The sequence below is a fragment of the Lontra canadensis genome, unplaced genomic scaffold (assembly GCF_010015895.1).
Source record: "Lontra canadensis isolate GAN:19392208 unplaced genomic scaffold, GSC_riverotter_1.0 scaffold80, whole genome shotgun sequence".
NCBI classification, from domain to species: Eukaryota; Metazoa; Chordata; class Mammalia; order Carnivora; family Mustelidae; genus Lontra; species Lontra canadensis.
In genome coordinates, this window is record NW_022631074.1 from 1,204,639 (window position 1) to 1,226,305 (window position 21,667).

Sequence of the window (21,667 nt, forward strand, 5' to 3'; positions counted from 1 at the left end):
CTCCTATATTTATTTCAGCATTATTTACTATAGCCAATATATGCGAGCAACTTAAGTGTTCATTGATAGATGAATAAAATGAATAAAGAGGACATGGTAAAGAGGACACACACACACAAATATTACACAGCCATAAAAAAGGATGAGATTGTGTCATTTGTAGCAACTTGGATGGACCTAGAGGGTATTATGCTAAGTGAAATAAGTCAGACTGAGAAAGACAAATACCATATTATTTCACTTACATGTAAAATCTTTTAAAAATAAAGCAAATGAATAAACAAATAAAAAGCAGTATCATAAATACAGAGAACAAACTGATGGTAGACCCTCTTTTAAAAGGCCTTATCTGGTTATGTCAAACCCATAGGGAAGTTTTCTTTGGTTAACTCAAAATTATCTGATTCAGTTCCTTATGACATCTTCAAAATAATTTCACTTTTACATTATAGTACAATTGACTCTTGAACAACATGGATTTAAATTTTATGGGTCTACTTATTTGCAGATTTTTAAATAAATGCAGTAAAGTACTATAAATATATTATATCTTCTTTATGCTTTTCTTTCATTTTTTAAATATTTTATATATTTATCACAAGTAGGCAGAGAGGCAGGCAGAGAGAGAGGAGGAATCAGGCTCCCTGCTAAGCAGAGACCCCCATGTGGGGCTGGATCCCAGGACCCTGGGATCATGACCTGAGCCGAAGGCAGAGGCTTTAACCCACTGAGCCACCCAGGTGTCCCTTCTTTATGCTTTTCTTAATAACATTTTTCTTTAGCTTACTTTACTGTAAGGCTGTTGTACATACTATAATCAACTGTTAACCAAAAGTTTATGTTATCTGTAAAGCATCTGGTCAATGGTAGGCTAAGTTTTAGGGGAGTCAAAGGTGATATGCAGATTTTTAAGTGCATGGGGAAGTGAGCACCTCTAACTCTTGCATTGTTCAGGGGTCAACTGTGTAACATGTTTTATAGGAGCATCTTAGAAAAATTTCAAGGAACAAATCATTTCAATCTTACAAAAATGCTTCCATGAATATAATAGAAGTTTATTTTAGAAAATCTATTGATATATATTATCATATTAATTAAAGAAGTCCCTATTATCATTTCAAAATGTACAATAAAAATACCTGATATTAGGTAATACCAATTCAATTAAATGTGAATTGAGTTTTTTTAAGACCTTGCAAAGTTGACTCTACATTTTCTATAGAAGTAGAAGGTTCAAGAATAGTTAAGTCACTTCTGAAGAAGAATAAGTTATATGTGTTGGGATAAAAGAGATATTTGTTCTTCCTGACATCACAACTATATTATAGAGTTATAGTGATTAAAACACTGTGTTTGGGGGTGCCTGGGTGGCTCAGTGGGTTAAAGGCTCTGCCTTCAGTTCAGGTCATGATCCTAGGGTCCTGGGATCGAGCCCTGCATCGGGCTCTCTGCTCAGCAGGGAGCCTGCTTCCCTTCCCCTCTCTCTCTGCCTGCCTCTCTGCCTACTTGTGATCTCTGTCTGTCAAATAAATAAATAAAATCTTTAAAAAACAAACAAACAAAAAAAAACAACAAAAAAAACACTGTTTGATGCAAGGATACATTGATTCATGAAATGAATAGAGTCCAGATAGCCCTAGATACATGAAATTTAAAGTGTAACCTAAGTAACATTGTAATTTACTGGGAAACAAATACACAATTTAATAAGTGGAATTGAGACATTTTACTATTGAAGATAGTAAATTGACTATCAGGAGCTGTTCTTACTGCCTCCTAGTATATCTTTCTGTACCATAGCACCTAGGAAGCTAAATACCAAACTTCATAAACTTTCTTGCAGTATGGTCCTAATATGATTCATTTTCTACCAATTAGTTGATTGGCATAAAATTTAAATTTGGGACTAAATGAAGAAGCACAGAGAAAATAATTTGTGTTCAAGGCATCCAGTGTGATGGTGTGTCAATGGACCATGCAGCTAATGAACCAGCTATCTTATTCCCAAAATACAGCTAATGTGGTACTATCCTGAAGACAGCAATGTCACAAAAAGTCTTATTCTGTTGCTTTCTCATTGTAGCAGAAGTAGCTATTTTTTTTAGTTGTATATGTATTGATTTGTTGATAATCATTCCTGGAGGCCCAGTCTAGAACTTGTTCCTCCAACTCTTCCATGATTTTTGAATGCATATAATTCACTGTATTACATCTCTCTCTCTCTCTTTCTCTCTCTCTCTCTTTTTTTTTTTTTTTTTTAAATAGGCTCCATGCTGGGCCTGGAGTTTAACATTGGGCTTGAACTCACAACCCTAAGATCAAGGCCTGAGCCAAGATCGAGTCAGATGCTCAACCAACTGAGCCACCCAGGCACCCCCTTTCTTATTAATATAAGGTGTTAAAAACAACAACAAAAAAATTCTGAGTTACATAATTTTGAAAGTGTGACAATATGCAGTTGGCTCCCTACTGCATGATATACTAAGTAAATTCAATAAGGAAAAAGACTTAAATGTGAAAGACAAAATTATGTAAGCATTAGAAGAAAATATAGGATAGAACACTAATATTCTCAGGATGCAGAATTTTATTTTAAGAGAAAATAGAAGTATTAACAATAAGGAAAAGATGGATGAATTTGAATACATTAAAATTAAGAACTTTAGTCTATAAAAAAGAGTAAAACATAAGACAAAAACTAGGATAAAATGTTTGAAGACATATTAATAAAAAGGAAAAAGTATCTAGGTTACATGGGGGGAAAAAGATTGTTTGAAATGTGAGTAAAAGGAATTTTACAGAAGAGAATACACTAATGACCAAATACACATGAAAAGATGCCTAACTCATTTAGCAATTAATGAAATGTTAATTAAAATCACAGTGAGATACCATTTTACACATAATATATGGTCCAAACTTACAAAATCTGGTAATGTTAATTGTTGGCAGGGTACAAAGCAAGGGAGATACTTAAATACTACTAGTTGCATAAAATATTTGTTGGAAGAAAAGAGCAACAAGAGAAAATGAAAGACAAAAATGTATTAAGAATGACATTATGAGAATTGAGTGTATATGCAGTGGGAGTTCTGAAAACAGGTTGGTCAAAGAAGCCTTATAAATAAGGAAGAATTGCATTAATGGATAGCTTCCAAACTGTAGTACATCAGCATGACCTCTGGTACTGTTTGAAAAATGAAACCAGTTCATATATTTTATAAGGATAATTAGAACTCAGGAACTTGGATGAAGGGGGGCGGGGAGGAAAGTGAAACTGAGCACAGGTGTTCACCCTGCAGGTTTGGGGAGAAGTGACAGTTGAATAAAAGGCGCTGGAAGCATTAGCATTCTCTACTGTTCTGATATGAGGTTAAATTAAGTGGAAGAGTTGGGTTTTGACCCATTTACGTATGACTTGGGGCAAATGGTCAAATAGAACAATAGCCAAATAGAACAATAGTTCTATTTGACAAGAGTTCTATAGAACAAGAGTTCTATAGACAAGAGCTAAAGCTTTTTCTATCTTCCATGCCTGCCTTATTCTACATCTACAAAACACACTAATAAATTAGGGAAGCAACATCTAGAGCACATTATAATTTCCATACTTAAATTAATAGTCCAGATTAAAATCACACACTAAATAAATTACACAGTAGTGTCAGTTCCTTCATAAGATTAAGGTGAAATATTTCAAACAGAATTAAAAGTCACTATTTTATTCCTCTAAAATACAGATATAAAAAATCCTCTTTGACACATCACATTTAGTCAGTTGAAAATGAAATTATTTTAATTTTGATATTTTCATTTTATTTTAACTTCAAGTTTTTATTTAAGTTCTAGTCAGTTAACATATATAGTAAAATTGCTTTCAGGTATACAATTTAGTGATTCATCGCTTACATACAACACCCAGTACTCATCATAAGTGCCCTCTTTAATACTCATCACCCATTTAGCCCATCTCCCAACAGTCTCCCTCCATCGACCCTCTTTTTTTTTTTTTTAAGACTTATTTATTTATTTGAGAGAGTGGAAAAAGTGAGCAAGTGTGGGGAGGGGCAAAAGGAGAAGGAGAGAAGAATCTCAAGCACACTCTCCACTTAGCACAAAGTCCCACAAGGGACTCAATCCTACGAATCCGAGATCATGACTGAGATCAAAAGTCCAGTGTTTATCTGACTGAGCTGCCCAAGAGTCCCTCCATCAATCCTCTTAACTTAGATATTGTATTTAGATATCTAAAATTTTCCAATTGCAAATGTTAGGTTCTCAGAACTAGATGGCAAGAAAATTTGACTTGATGAGAGAAGAAAGATACAGTTCTCATTGAGTCTGTTCCTTTTATTTGGGAGAATGACCATCTGAGTCTTTACACAACCTCTCTACACACAAGTAGCTTTGTTGTAGTCTCTCTTTTTCTCTCTCACTCTCTCTTACCTTCAGATAAATTATTTCTTTGTGCTTCCAGCCAGTATACTTTTTAATTAATTATTAATTGATTAATTTGAGAGAGAGCACACACCTGCACTCTCACAAGTGGGAGGAGGGGCAGAGGGAGAACAGGACTATGAGATCATGACCTGAGCTGAAACCAACAGTCCGTCACTCAACTGACTGAACCCACCCAGGCTACCTGGTGACCAATACATCTGACATCATATCCTGGTTGTTATTGGGTTCCTGCCATAAGGTATCATTGAAGATTGCCTAATCATCAAGAGAAAAGTAAATTCTTTAGACCAATAATTACCTAAACCTTTAAAGAATTATAATTCTTTTCCCAGTGGCTGTTCTTCTAACACCCATTGCACAACTGCACAACTGCCTTCCTCTTCCCAAACAATTTATTTTTATTCTGTTGTGCAAGCTTATGTAATACTCAGATCATTGTCATTCCAGTAGACATTTTTTCCTGCAAAGTGAGAGAAAGTGGTCCCATCTTAATCTTTAAAACCAAAAATTTAATATATATATATATATATATATATATATATATATTAAACAATCTTTTCTGGGTGTACAAATTAACTTTAATTATCAGTTTTCAATTAAGAAAGCTTTAATCTTTTGTATTTAGAAAATAATGTTATCTTAAGTTAAGTTTCCTAAAAACAGAGCCAGAAACATATTTATATGTTCTTCAGGATAAACCTGAGAGTGAGGGAAATAAAATAGGAAAAGGGAAAGATACCAACAAGAATGTAGTCTCCAAGAAAAATCTGGTTGTACGCAGATCAAAGGGAACACAAGGGGACTCAGTATCACAGAACTCACCAGAATGAGCCTGCCTTGAAGCAAGGGTACCAGCCTTTGCTCAATAAATAACTCATAGTCTACTGTCTGGGGTTGAGAGGGATAATTTTCCAGGTGGTCTAATCAAGGCTACTCCCATCAGTCCAGTTGTACCCCTCACTCAGAATCAGGGCTGACCTCATGAGAGTGCAACCTGTGTAGTCACATAGGACCCTGCACTCAGAAAAGCCCCATACTTTGTTCAATGATCTCTTATCTCTGTCTTCAAAATTTTAGTAATATGGTTTTTGAACTTGAGAATTTCGGTGAGACAATGGAATATGTGAATGAGCAGAGGAATTTCATGTAATATGTGTGTTCCCCATTTCTTGCTGCTCCATTTGCATATAACATTTATAATGTCCTGTGAGCATGGAATTACAGTGGAGCCATGACATGTCGATTCAGTGAGAATCAACCCAATGCTTTGAATAAAGAATGGCAGCTATGTTCTTAGAAACACGAATGACAAAACAAACAAACAAACAAACAGCCTTCATATCATTTTTTATTCCTATTACTTCTCTGTATTGACCAGCTATTACTCTGAAAATGATGAAAGAAGGAAAGGGAAAGAAAGGGCCATGAATAATTTTCCTTTTCTTTTTAATTCTTCCTTACTCCTGAAAAGAATAGAATGTTGAGAGAATGTAAGGAAATCAAGAAGTAAAATAAAAGCAGTTGAGTTGGGCACCTGGGTGGCTCAGTGGGTTAAAGCCTCTGCCTTCGGCTCAGGTCATGATCCCAGAGTCCTGGGATTGAGCCCCACATAGGGCTCTCTGCTCAGCAGGGAGCCTGCTTCCTCCTCCTCCTCTCTCTCTGCCTGCTTCTCTGCCTACTTGTGATCTCCGTCTGTCAAATAAATAAATAAAATCTTAAAAAAAAAAAAAGCAGTTGAGTTAGTTTTATGCTTTTCCACTTTTCTGGTAAAAATGAAATGCATATGCATGTATGAGTTATGAAATCTGAGTTGGATAATTTTGGTGTTTCTAAAAATGACTTAAATGCTCTAATATTTGCATTTAAAACTGGCATTGTACAATATAAAGATGAATGATAAAATAAATGACAAAATTCATGCAAATAGTTTGAAATTTTAATTTTAAATAGCAAAGAAAAAACTTCAGAACAAGAGAAAGATCATAAAAAAAGAGAAAGCTTTATATATTAGTTCCTTTAATGAAATTCTTCCATGCTTTTTGAACAAAGGCCCCACATCTATATTTTTCACTGGACTGTGCGAATTATATAACAGGTCATGGCCAAAGCCAGTTTTCTAAACAAGGCCTTAGGTATATACCATTAGCTGCAGCATGCCTCAGAAGTCATAGGAGCTAGGGAGAAAAGGTATGGCAATAGCATTCTTCCAGTTAGCTCCTTGCCCAACACTGATAAACCTACTTGATTTACAAATTAAGTTCATTCTAAGAAGACATAGAATCTCAAGGATAATAGTTGGTCACAATTTCTAGAAAAATTTATAAGAGAATGATGGTGGGCAAGCTACAACCCTGATGCTGCAGTTGGTTTAGAGACTTTAACTAATACTCATTTAATTTCTACCCATCTCTTGTAATTTATTGAAGTTCCCTACAACTATAACTTCTTATTGTCTAAGTGGCTAGCCTGGGTTGACTCAGACCTCCACTTTGAGGCATCAGAGTAAGAGTTTAAGTATTATACACACTGCAGGATGCTGTAAAAGTGATACTTGAAGGGAACTGGGAAATGATGAGGGAAAAGACTGGACTCGGTGGACCTACTATAATACAGTCCTAGACTAAGACTCCATTTATCACCTAATTCCCATGCACCAGTTCTCTAACAGGCATGACACAAAGATGATACATTTTTGTCTTTGGTAAATGCAGAATGTCTGTTCAAAAGCCTTTAATAGGTCTAGGCATTCTCTTTTCCTCAATGAATTATTACTGAATAAATGAACCTAAGTCTCTGTGGAGAATAGTTGGGGGAATCTTTATATACTGGCCCTTCCTCAAGGGGCCCTAATATTTCCATTAGGTATTGAAATCCAAGTGTGAACACATGCTCAAGTCTGGAACATGGGGAAGAGATAGCGACTGTTCCAGAGGGGCTAGTTGACCATACCTTGCCATTCTCCTTCTTCTTCTTCCTCCTCTTCTTCTTCTTCCCCTTCTTCTTCTTCTTCTCCTTCTCCTTCTCCTTCTCCCTCTCCCTCTCCCTCTCCCTCTCCCTCTCCCTCTCCTTCTCCTTCTCCTTCTCCTTCTCCTTCTCCTTCTCCTTCTCCTTCTCCTTCTCCTTCTCCTTCTCCTTCTCCTTCTTCTTCTTCTTCTTCTTCTTCTTCTTCTTCTTCTTCTTCTTCTTCCTTCTTCTCCTTCTTCTTTCTTCTCCTTCTCCTTCTCCTTCTTCTTCTTCTTCTTCTTCTCCTGGAACATGGGGAAGAGATAGCGACTGTTCCAGAGGGGCTAGTTGGCCATACCTTACCATTCCTCCTCCTGTCGTCCTTCTTCTTCTTCTCCTCCTTCTTCTTCTTCTTCTTCTTCTTCTTCTTCTTCTTCTTCTTCTTCTTCTTCTTCTTCTTCTTCTTCTCCTCCTCCTCCTCCTCCTCCTTCTTCTTTCTTCTCCTTCTCCTCCTCCTCCTCCTCCTCCTCCTCCTCCTCCTTCTTCTTCTTCTTCTTCCTCTTCTTCTTCTTCTTTTCTTTTTTTTTTTAATTGTGTTATGTTAGTCACCATAAAAACCTTTAATTATACATTAAACAATACTGTGGGCTGGCCATCATCTCTCTAAGATAAATGTGCCAGGAATAGCAAATAAAAACACAAAACATCAGTTAAATTAGGATTCAGATAAATAAAGAATGCTTTAAACATAAACATGTCACATACAATATTTGAGACATACTTAGACTAAAAAATTGAGCATTGTTTATCTGGAATTGAAATATAATTGCATGCCTTATGTTTTATTTGGCATTGCCTCTCTAGAAAAACCATAATTTAGAATCCTTTGTTACAGATCCCCAACAGTCATGTCACCATGGCCGACACTCAGAAATTGATGGCCATTAGGATGATAATAACCATCTTACTTCTGATTGTTAGTTGTTGCCACCTGGCATTTCCTATTTGGGATGTTAGTGATCAGTTATGGGTCAGAATTTCCTACCATAAGTATCAGCCTATGGAGCCTCTCAATGTCACTATTGTCCCCCTTGACTTGTACACCCTTTGCTCTCTTAACAAATGAGGGTTCTTCCAAAAAACAAATACAGCTGATGGGTCTCCTGGTCTTATATCAAAAATTCACTAATATGCCTACTTCTCTGAGTGGTTTTTCCCTTCTTCCATAGCTTCCAAGCAATTCTGGCATTTCTACTTCATATAATGCTGACTGTTACCTATCTCCACCTTGCCTCCCAGTTTCCAAGAGCCATTATCTTAACACTGAATTAGAATGAGTCACCCTCTCTTTGCTGCCCTGGCCAGAATGTTAGATCTTATTTGGTAGAAAATTGTCCCCATATCACAAACACCATATCCAGATTTATATTCCACTCCTGTTGATCAAATTTCATCAGCATGCTCTCCCACATATACTCTTTTATTTCACGTCAATAAAACATAGCCAAGACACATAGTTTACTATCCCTCACCCTATAATCCTTCTGTCCCTTTCTTTTCTCTCAGCATTTCACCAGTTGGGCCACGTTGAAATTTTCTGAAATAGATTTTTTTTTTCTTTTTGGTGGTTTGTACAGGAAGCTGGGGAAGATCTTAACCCAGGAAGCATTATCCTATAAGGCACTTCACTGATCTGGGGCCTCTGAAAGAACTAAAAGTAAAGGAAATGGGAGGTGGAGATATTAGTTGCTATCCTTTGATATGATGGAGTTGGACCCGTCTACAAGCCCGGTGTCAAGGGAATCTGGGTGCTCAATGTTCTCAAGTGTATATATACAGATATCCCAGTTTTTCAATCTCAGTCCTGCTTTTTTTCTGTTAGGCATAAGGGACTTGCTGGAGGTGAGAAATGAACTTTTTCTGGAGTTCTGCTGTTTCTGCATAAAGTTCCCAAGCCTGCTCTTCAGTGTGTTCAAAGCTCAGTTACAGGAAATGACTGTATCTTTAAACACTGCCATTGAGGCCCTCTGATTTTCACATTTTGTATTAAATTGGTGATTAATCCCCCAGGGTTTATCATTTTCTCTCTTATAAGTGTCCTTGGTGCTCAGCAATAGCCACCCAGTTTCCATGTCCTTATCATAAGTATGTTCCCTGTTCTTTTCAAATATCTATTGCATGAATGCGTGCACCTTCCTCCATCTTTATCTTTCCCAGTTCACCACAATAAATTCTTAATGACAAACTGCTACAGAATGATAAGAACTGTTAATATTTCACTTACCTTGAGTGACAGAGTGCTCATTGTCAGCTAGCTAGCTGATGAGCCATCTCTGAAATAAAATCTTTTGTGTCTTTCCCAGAACCATTTTTGATACTAACTCTCTAATGTTAGGCACCACACAAGCAAAGCCAGGCTGGAGTCAGGGATTAAGGTGCATAAGATTAAGAAAATCATCATCAGGAAAATGAGAGAAGCAATATTAGGAAAGGGAAGGAGTTGAGCAAGAGTCTAGTCTCACATAAATTCTAGCCTAGATCTGATTCATGAGCTTGCTTTGGCACATAAATCACATTGCAGATTCATCCTCCTGAGGCAAGGCAAATAGACCACAGTGCCCCCATACAGTAAGTCACTGACTGCACTGGGGTTCAGAGTTTAACAAGTGTCCCAAGTGTAAGATGTTAACATAGCCCCCACAGCTAGGTAGATGGGCATACCAGCCAATAAAGAAAATATGGGCAAGGAACACCAACAACACCTACTACAATCATATTATATAGTCAGTTATAACTACATTTAGACTTTAATTTATACAGTATCTTGAATCACCCTAATACATTAAAATATGGTTACTATGCCTCCTTTTGCATAACGCAATTTCTCTCTATAAATCGTTTTTTTTTTTTTTTATCTCAGAGCCAGTTCTGCTTATCATAGTGTCTGAATTGCCCAAAACATTTTTTTTAGCCCACTACTAGTATAATCAACCTAAGAAATGTAGGTTGATAATATATAGCTACGTCCCTTCTTTAAGAGGATAGAGTCTGGCCCTAATTAGGTTCTGTCTCATTTAATAATTGTCCTGGCGTCTGTTTAGACTTTCATATTCTATTTTATGCTTTGGCTCAATTATTTATTCATTTTTATTTTTCTGCATATCAGTGGCAAATTTCTTGTTTGCTACCATTCCGACCCCTGCTTACTATTCCTCACCTATAGATTATCCTTACAAATATAATCTAATGTATATATTAGGTTTTACATATATATATATATATTACTTTATATATATATATATGTAATATATATATATATATTACTTAATATATATATATTACTTTCTCCAACTCTAAAGTAAATCAACACTCTCTACCAACACTTCTAACTGAAAGGGGTGAACATGCTGTAGAATGGGTAAAACAAACATTCTTCATACCTTGTTCTTTCAGAAATCGTTATCCCTCTGGGAAGTAGGGTATTGTATGTCTGAATTATCTTTATTATAGAAGCATAATGTGCGTATATTGTGCCAGGACACCCCAAGTGTTTTTGGAACCAGACTAACTGCTAAGATTTACATATTAAGCTGAGAGATAATCTCCATGAAGGAAATATTTTAAATGACAAATGATAATACTAATAATGTAAAGGGAATGTAAGATAACTGATTTACTTTTGTTTGGGTTTAATTTTGGTCTCACTTATAACAATCATCTTCATTGATATATTTCTTTGCAATGCATTTTCTTTCAGTCAGGAATAATCTTACTTAGCATAGTTGACTATAATAAAAAAGAAATCCAGTGTAATTTAATTTTATTTAAATGGTACAATATTACACATTACCATTAAAGACTGCACTTAACATAGTGCAATACACATAAGATTGTTCAGTTGGGTACCTATTTACCAAAATAATTTGCCTTTTTACGTTGAAAATACAGATCTGCATAAAACATATTGATCTCTTCAAGATGTTCTTCTAGTTTTTATTGTTTATTCTCTTTTCTCTGTTCTTTATCTTTCTAATTTAATGTCATATCATAGCTATGAAAATGGCGATTAGTAGATAAACTATGTAGAATAAATGTCTTCTGTGCCCAAACATCTGAGATACTTTTATGAGCATTTATCAAAACCATACCTGTGCATGTTAAGTGTAATGAAATCCCCAAGATGCTAAATATCTCCAAAAATATAAGAGGCTCTATTGGCCCAAATGAATAGGCAAAATAGAGAAGAGATTATTTTCTCATAATCTCTGTTATGCTGGTGAAAAAAAAAATACTGAAGTTGAATAAGGTAATTTAAAAAATTGTATCTATTGTCATGTGAAATGAAAATATCCCCCTAATACTGAGACCTTTTAAAAAGAGAAATAGTTCAGATCAGTCATATGATTTTAAGAATTAATGTTTCTGGGACAACTAGGTAGTTTATTCAAAGGAATGCATTATGTATGATTCAGCACTACTAGACAATCCCTTCAAATACTGTGAGAATCATTAAAAATCAAAGGAGATAATATTTTAAATTTTCTACCTATTTTAAGAGAATCTTTTATTCCCTACTAGGGTACTAAGTATGTTACACAAGGTTTAATGAAAGAGAGGATGAGTACGGAATAAGAACTGAAAAGTGGGAGATATATAAGTATAATAATTTGGGTTTAAAAAAAAAGAAAACTATAGATAAAATAACCATTATTAGTTTTGTTGTCTCTGTAGGAAAAAAGATAAAATAAAAAATAAAAATCATCATGGACTCATTACAGAAGGGGTACTAATCAAGGGAACAGGAGCAGCATAAGATTAAGAGATGATAAGCCTTTACTCAAATAACCACCATTTATTGTCACCAACAGGGACCCATGGGGAAGATAAGGCAGTGCTCAGTGAACATGCAGTTCAGGCTACCTGTTAAATGTAGTCAGCATATGTCCACTTGAGTGACCAGCAAGAGCAGGAGTGCATCAGCTTTTGTGGCTCATTATGTTTATACAGTGTTATTGCTCCATCCCCCTTTTTTGAAGAAAAAGAATATATGAATATGTTGCCAGAGCCTCCTCCAGCAACTTGAAGGGACTTAGGCTAGTGAACCTCCATGAAGTTTCATTAAGCTTTAAGTAAAGTAAATTCATTAGCTTGAGTTCATTAACTTTATGGTAAATCTACCTCTGAGACAGAGTGATGACTGTTTCTTCCCCCAGACTTTGCTCAGTTCCCACCCTGACACTGCACTCCCATCAAGGACCTAGGACCCACATAAGACTTTTCTTTACATCTACGAGTGGAAAAGAGACCAATGAAACCAAGGAACAAGGATAGTGGTGAGAAGAGAAGGTAGCTGTACCTACTCCTACTCTAACCCTAAGTGAGGATAATGTTGAAATGCACCATCCTTGTTTCAAGTAGTGTCTTCTGTGTCCATAGAAGAACCAGGCAATAAGGTTAGAGAAAGAAGAACTAAATAAACCATTTAATTATATTTGTGAATCATAATGACATTTGTTACCTTGTCAACTAAAAAGGAAATGCAAAAGGACTTTTCTTTCTTAAATATTTGTGATTACATTCAGAAATTTCTTGTGCTATTGTTTTCTAAATAGACTGAACTTTAAAAAAGAATCATTAATTGGTTGAAGTAATAAGAGCAGCAGAGAGCTGCAGAGCTGGATAGTACCTTAGAGATTGACAAAACCAACTCTTGCATTGTCTCGTTGAGGAAACTGGTAGTTTGGAGAGGTTTAGAGACTGAATAAAAGTTTCACAGCCAGAGAGTAGCAACATCAGAATTAGAGCTAAGGTAATAACTCCAAGACAAGCTACCTGTGTAGATAGATTATAGGATATAAAATTTAATTAAAGATACCTTTTTCTATTATCCCTGAGCTCTCTTCTTTCTCAACTTCTAACAAAATAAAAGTACATGAATGGAAGTTGACTGTAGGAAAAAACAGAATGATGAATCAAAAGAAGACCTGATTAGAGTCTAGGCTGTAGTGACGACAAAAAGACAGGTATAAGTTCTAAGGTTTAATTCTCTTACTTGTTCAATCAAAGAAAAATATTTTCCCTGTAGGTGTCCGACAGCTCTTGTAAGAGTCTAAAGAAATAGTTGTGAAAATATTTTGTAAACTATGAAGCCAGTTTTACAATTATTTAAAAAAAAAAAAAAGGTTGTGAGGAGTAACATACTGAGACTGAGCAATCACACTATTTAGGCATTATCACTTTGGATTTTATTTCCCTTAACTCAAGTACTGTGATCTTTTATTATATAAAAGCAAATTCACAGTAAGAAAACAAACAACTGAATTAAAACAAAAATGAGGCAACCTGTGCTTCAGATTATATTTCTCTTCTCCCTTACAAAGTCATCCTTCTAAAAAATTGGGGTATACTACAACTCACTTCAGTCTAGTTGCATTCATTGTAACTCTACTAAATAACTTATTTGGAGCACCTGGGTGGCTCAATCACTTAAGCTCTGCCTTCAGCTCATCATCTCCAGGTCCAGGGATTGAGTCCTGGGATTAAGTCCCTTTTTTCCTTCTCCCTCTGCCCCACCACGCTGCTTGTCGCTCTCTCTCTCTCTCGCAAATACAAAACATGATCTTAAAAAAAAAAAAATCTCCATTCTTACCAATTCTTGTTGAGAAACCATTGATAATCATGTCTTTTTTTTTTTTCTGATTACCCATTAATTACTTTCTTTTCTGAGAACATTTTTTTTTTTCCTCTCTGGCTACTCCTCTACTGCATTTTTTTTAAATCAATCTTTCAAATACTATATCATTCATGAACTCTTGGTGTTGTATGTAAGTGATGGATCACTAAATTTTACTTTTAAAAAACTAATATTACACAATATGTTAACTAACTGGAATTTAAATAAAAACTTGAAACAAACAGACCTAACTAAAAAAATACTGTATCCTTCAAATTTCTATCTTACACTTTTTTTCTTTTTCTAACTCTGCTCATACTTTCTATGTTCTCACCCTCCTCTATTGTTTCAAATGCCATTTGTATGTTGTTGTCTCCCAAACCTGGATCTCCATCCCAGAACTGACAGAATGCTAAAACATGTTCTTATATATTGAATATTTTTACTTGAATCTGCTATTGGCACCTCAGACTTAGTATTTCAAAAAACAAATGTTTCATCTTCAGTCTCAAACCTATTTTTTAAAAGATTTTATTTATTTATTTGACACACAGAGGAAGATTACAAGTAGGCAGAGAGGCAGGCAGAGAGAGAGGAGGAAGCAGGCTCCCTGCTGAGCAGAGAGCCTGATGTGGGACTCGATGCCAGGACCCTGAGATCATGACCCGAGCCGAAGGCAGAGGCTTTAACCCACTGAGCCACCCAGGCACCCCTCAAACATACTTTTATGTTGTAGTCCCTGTCTTGAAGAATGACATTTATTTCCTCCTAAAAGCCAAAGACAAATTTCCATATCATTCCTTCTTCTTCATTTTTTCCCATACCCATTCAACCACAAATTCCATGAATTTTACATAATTCCATAGGAATTTACTTCTCTCTATTTACACTGCAACTACCAATAGCCCACACTAAATTATTTCTCACCTGGTAATTTTAACTTCTTTGTAACTCCTTACTACTTCTCGTATCTTAACTTTCTTCTAGTCAATTTTCCATGCGTCAAAATAAATTATATTTCTAACATAGAAGCCTGATATTTTTTTCTTCAAATCCAAAGTTTATCAATAACTTCCCATGCTTTTGTGTGTAATTTTAAACTTTGTATTATGTCCTGCAAGATTCCTCATCAACTAGCTTCTGATAATATCTTCAATAGCAAATTATTTCACTTCCATGAAAGTAGGTATTCTCCTTAACTCTAAACATTTAATTTTCCTGAAACACCCTTCTTAAATCCTTTTGGCTCATGCCTATTTCCAACTGACTAATTTCAATTCTTCATTCAATTTAGACATCCACTAAAAAGAATTCCTTTCCTGATTTTTGAAATCTTTTTCAAAATGCTCTCTAAAGCAAACTGTATTTCTCTCACTGGCATAATTCTCACATTGTCTTTTATTTGTCTGTGATTGTCTCTATCCACTATTAGAATGCTGGCAGGATGTACATCTGTCTCATTTACCATTTCTTGGAACCAGTTCTAAGAAGTAGATAATAATCAATAAACATTTGTGGAACAGAAAAAGTATCTATGAGAACAAAATAATACTATCAAACTTCTAAGGTTACTAGAAAAACAAAGGGGAACTGAAAAAGAACAATTGTTATTATTATAGACAAACAGAGAGTTGTGTGTCTGACTTAACTAAATTTTTTTAATTCAATTGGAATATATGTAGAACCAATCTAAATTAATTTAGTGCTGATCATGAGCCTTTGGAGTTACAGGTAAAATAATAACATGTGCACTGATTTCTAACTATCTGCTCCTTCTCACAATCCCATGGAAATGACCAATAAAAAATTTTAAAAAATAGAAGTCACCTTTTATGTTAGAAATTAGCTAAAGTTATACAGGACCTGTTGCAGTAAATCACTGCAGGGACTGCTGCTGTATTGAAACTCTTATTACCTGGGAAGAATGAATGTTAGTACAAATGTCAAGACCATAAAAATGTTCACTCTTTTTGACACAGTCATTCCAAATCTAAGAAGATATATTAAGAATATTATTATAGTTATATGCAAAGATTTACATATAAAGACATTCTGTCTTACAGAAGGTTCCCTTGAAGACAATCCTATGTCTGAGAATTCATCTGCAAGTGACTTATTGAGAAAGTTCTCCCCAAAGAAACCAGTAAAGAAGTGGATTCATAGGACAGGGAAGAGGAAATAAAACAAGGCAAGATTTCAGGTCACACACAAAATTTAATCCCACAAGGTTGTTCTGGACCAGAATCTAGAGTATAAATAAAGAGTGTCTCGACTGGATGGAAAGGAATTAGGCACTTGTATTCTAGCTCTTTTAATTATGGAAGTATCATCTACTAGACCTATTCTCTTTTCTGCTTGCAGATGAAAGTCTCCTATATTGTATGGCAATCTCTCAAGAAATTTTATACTAGTGGGCCATTAGAAGTAAAGGAAGAGAAATTTTGGAAGGGAGCAATGGGCATACAAAAATGATAAATGGTATCTGTGGGGATCTAATTGGAATATGAATTGATGAACGTAAACATTTAAGTATGTTTAATCCTAGTGAAATGGAAGAAATGTGGGTAGCAATGAATCTGTAGTTTTATAAAACACTTATGTGATGAATTTCTAACCAGTCTTAAATCTTATTTCTGCTTTTATTTTATTTTTTTAAAAGATTTTATTTATTTATTTGACAGATAGAGGTCACAAGTAGGCGGAGAGGCAGACAGAGAGAGAGAGAGAGGAGGAAGCAGGCTCCCTGCTGAGCAGACAGCCCTATGCGGGGCTTGATCCATAGACCCTGGGATCATGACCTGAGCCGAAGGCAAAGGCTTTAACCCACTGAGCCACCCAGGCGCCCCTTTTATTTCTGCTTTTAATATCTAATGATATGAAGTGCTCATTTAACTTTAAGACATGGGAAGAGAAAGAAGTTAAAAAGAAAAACTTTATAGACAGTATAGTCTCCAAATGTCCAAACGATAGCATATGTGTGTGTGTCTGTGTATTATATTATAAATGGTGTAGAACAAATACATAATCTCTAGCTCATAAAAGCCTATATTTTAAAGGACAAAATTTAAAGAAATCTCCAAAATCAAAAAAATCAGAATGCAAGTTTAATTATGGCTCTTTTAATAAAATAGCATATAACCTTACAAATATGAGAAACTTCTTTGGCTCAAATAAATAAACAGAAAGTCAGATAGCAAACACTGAAGTTTGTAGACTTTAAAGCCAAACGGTCTTGGTTCAAATGTCTTTTCTGCCACTTAGTACTTATGTGCCCTTGAGCAAGTTATTTCACTTTTGCAAGTCCCAGCTTTCTTATCTACAAAATAGAAAAAATAGTAGTACTTCAGAATGTTGTTGTGAGAATTAAATAAGATCCACAGGAAAATTACTTTGAACTGTGGTTGGCATATAGAAGGCGCTCAATAGATGATAGAAATTATTATTATTATTTTATTATTTTTAATTTTTTTATAAACATATAATGTATTATTAGCTCCAGGGGTACAGATCTGTGAATCGCCAGGTTTACACACCTCACAGCACCACAGCGCATACCCTCTCCAATGTCCATAACCCCACCACCCTCTCCCTACCCCCCTCCCCCCGCCCATCCTCAATTTGTTTGGTGACATTAAGAGTCTCTTATGGTTTGTCTCCCTCCCGATCCCATCTTGTTTCATTTATTCTTTTCCTACCCTTCAAACCCCCCACATTGCATCTCCACTTCCTCATATCAGGGAGATCATATGATAGTTGTCTTTCTCCGATTGACTTATTTCGCTCAGCATAATGCCCTCGAGTTCCATCCACGTCATCGCAAATGGCAAGATTTCATTTCTTTTGATGGCTGCAATATATATATATATATATATATATATATATATATATATATATATACACCACTTCTTCTTTATCCATTCATCTGTTGATGGACATATAGTTTCTTTCCATAGTTTGGCTATCGTTGACAATGCTGCTATAAACATTTGGGTGCATGTGCCCCTTTGGATCACTATGTTTGTATCTTTAGGGTAAATACACAGTAATGCAATTGCTAGGTTGTAAGGTAGCTCTATTTTCAACTTGTTGAGGAACCTCCATGCTGTTTTCCAGAGTGGCTGCACCAGCTTGCATTCCCACCAACAGTGTAGGAGGGTTCCCCTTTCTCTGCATCCTCGCCAGGATCAGTCCTTTCCTGACTTGTTAATTTTAGCCATTTTGACTGGTGTGAGGTAGTATCTCATTGTGGTTTTGATTTGTATTTCCCTGATGCCGAGTGATGTGGAGCACTTTTTCATGTGTCTGTTGGCCATCTGGATGTCTTCTTTGCATAAATGTCTGTTCATGTCCTCTGCCCATTTCTTGATTTGATTATTTGTTCTTTGGGTGTTGAGTTTGCTAAACTCTTTATAGATTTTGGATACTAACCCTTTATCTGGTATGTCATTTGCAAATATCTTCTCCTATTCTGTCAGTTGTCTTTTGGTTTTGTTGACCGTCTCCTTTGCTCTGCAAAAGCTTTTGATCTTGATGAAGTCCCAATAGTTCATTTTTGCCCTTGCTTCCCTTGCTTTTGGCATTGTTCCTAGGAAGAAGTTGCTGCGGCTGAGGTCAAAGAGGTTGCTGCCTGTGTTCTCCTCAAGGATTTTGATGGATTCCTGTCTCACATTGAGGTCTTTAATCCATTTTGAGTCTATTTTCATGTGTGGTATAAGGAAATGGTCCAGTTTCATTTTTCTGCATGTGGCTGTCCAATTTTCCCAACACCATTTGTTGAAGAGGCTATCTTTTTTGCTTTGGACATTCTTTCCTGCTTTGTCGAAGATTAGTTGACCATAGAGTTGAGGGTCTATTTCTGGGCTCTCTATTCTGTTCCATTGATCTATGTGTCTGTTTTTTTGCCAGTACCATACTGTCTTGATGATGACAGCTTTGTAATCAAGCTTGATGTCCAGAATTGTGATGCCACCATCATTGGCTTTCTTTTTCAATATTCCTTTGGCTATTTGAGGTCTTTTCTGTTTCCATATAAATTTTAGGATTATTTGTTCCATTTCTTTGAAAAAAAAATGGATGGGATTTTGACAGGGATTGCATTAAATGTGTAGATTGCTTTAGGTAGCATAGACATTTTCACAATATTTGTTCTTCCAATCCATGAGCATGGAACATTTTTCTATTTCTTTGTGTCTTCCTCAATTTCTTTCATGAGTACTTTATAGTTTTCTTAGTATAGATTCTTTGCCTCTTTGGTTAGGTTTATTCCTAGGTATCTTATAGTTTTGGGTGCAATTGTAAATGGGATGGACTCCTTAATTTCTCTTTCTTCTGTCTTGTTGTTGGTGTAAAGAAATGCAACTGATTTCTGTGCATTGATTTTATATCCTGACACTTTACTGAATTCCTGCACAAGTTCTAGCAGATTTGGAGTGGAGCCTTTTGGGTTTTCCACATATAGTATCATATCATCTGCAAAGAGTGAAAGTTTCACTTCTTCTTTCCAATTTGGATGCCTTTAATTAGATATAAATTATTATTAATGCATAAGTAATATCTAGTGTTTTACCATATACCCAATCTTAAGAAAAAAAAATTCCATAGACAAATTGTCAAAAAGAAGATAAAAGTGACCTTACAAAATCTGACTATTTTTAGGTAATAATTAAAAAAACAAAACAAAACAAACAAACAAAATACCCCATAGAATTCTTGCCTCTGGTCAGTGCTAAGATAGAAAGAGTTTCCCAAAACAATGTTTTGTGGGAGGAAAGTTCTTTAAAAGAATGTGAAAGGAGAACATTTATGTGGATGGGAAGTGTGGCAATTTAATGTTCTGTGGTAAAATGTCAACTGTTTGGGAGCAGCAGTTGTAAAAATCTATGGCCAGAAAGGTAGAAAAATGCTTGTAGAAAAAACAAATAATGCTGTTGAAATTTATCTAGTGAGAAATTCTCATCCAAATGGCAGAGGTTCACTTTTAGGTAAAGGTATTCATTAGGTAATCAAGGGTGACTCATTAAGGAAAAAAATGTTTCAATTTTAAATTCCCATGTGTCCCCCACACTTTTGAATACTTCCTAACTGATACTTTTTAGAGATGGTTTCTAAATCCCTTGTGCATTTTATCTTTCCTGTCCTAATTTGTCCTGTAGTGCAGACTGGGTCTCCAGTCAAATATTCCAGTTTTCTCCTTTGATAGTTTTATGTAAAAATTACACAACTTTTTTTGTATTATTGTGGTTAAATAGAATACAACAAGATGGGATTGGGAGGGAGACAAACCATAAGTGACTCTTAATCTCACAAAACAAACTGAGGGTTGCTGGGGGGAGGGAGGTTGAGAAATGTGGGGTGGGGTTATGGACATTGGGGAGGGTATGTGCTATGGTGAGTGCTGTGAAGTGTGTAAACCTGGTGATTCACAGACCTGTACCCCTGGGGATAAAAATATATTATATGTTTATTAAAAAAAAAAAGAAATATGTCCTAACTGCATGTTAGAGTAACAATAATAAAAAATTCTTTAACACTAATTATGAAATTGGACAAATATTTATATAAATACATCATGTAAATTAAATTAATTCACTGTATTTGCGGATCTGAAAAATTACAACATGTGTTGGAGGGGATGTGGAGAAAGGGGAACCCTCTTACACTGTTGGTGGGAATGCAAGTTGGTGCAGCCACTTTGGAGAACAGTGTGGAGATTCCTCAAGAAATTAAAAATAGAGCTTCCCTATGACCCTGCAATTGCACTACTGGGTATTTACCCCAAAGATACAGATGTAGTGAAAAGAAGGACCATCTGTACCCCAATGTTTATAGCAGCAATGGCCACGGTCGCCAAACTGTGGAAAGAACCAAGATGCCCTTCAATGGACAAATGGATAAGCACAAATATATTTAAAAATTATTCCTGTTTAGCATTGCCACCAAGTGGCTAGCAAAAGATACCTTCATACCAGAACAAAAGTTTCCCTCCCCAAATAATCAAATTATGTTTAAAAAATCAAACATGTAAACATGGTATTGTGAGGGGAAAAAACAAGAAGATAGAACAAAGCAGAAATAGACTGACATAATTTTTCTTATCAGTATTTCCAGAAAAGTTCATAAATAAGCTTGCTAGCTATGTTACAAGTAATAAATATAAAAATAATCGTAAACTTTTACCAGAAAGCCAAAATCAGATTCAAATAAAGTCAAACAAAATTTCTAGGGTAAAAAGTCATAATAATAACAAAAAAATTATGAATAGCTTTAGCAAGTATATAGATAGAGCCAAAAAGAGAATTCATGAACTGGTAGATAAATTGGGATGAAAGTATCACCAATAGAGCATATAAAGGTAATGATTTAGAAAATAAGAAATAACTCTTACACATATATTGTTGTTGTTGTTTTTTTTCCTGCCATAGCAAATTACCACAATATAGCAGTTTACACAACACAAATCATTACTTTTCAGTTCTGTTGGTTGGAAGTCCAGTACAGGGGTTACTGGATTAAAAATCAAGGTATAGGTAGGCTCCATTTATTTCTGGAGGTTGTAAAGGAAAATCTGTTTCCTGTTCATCTTGGATTTTG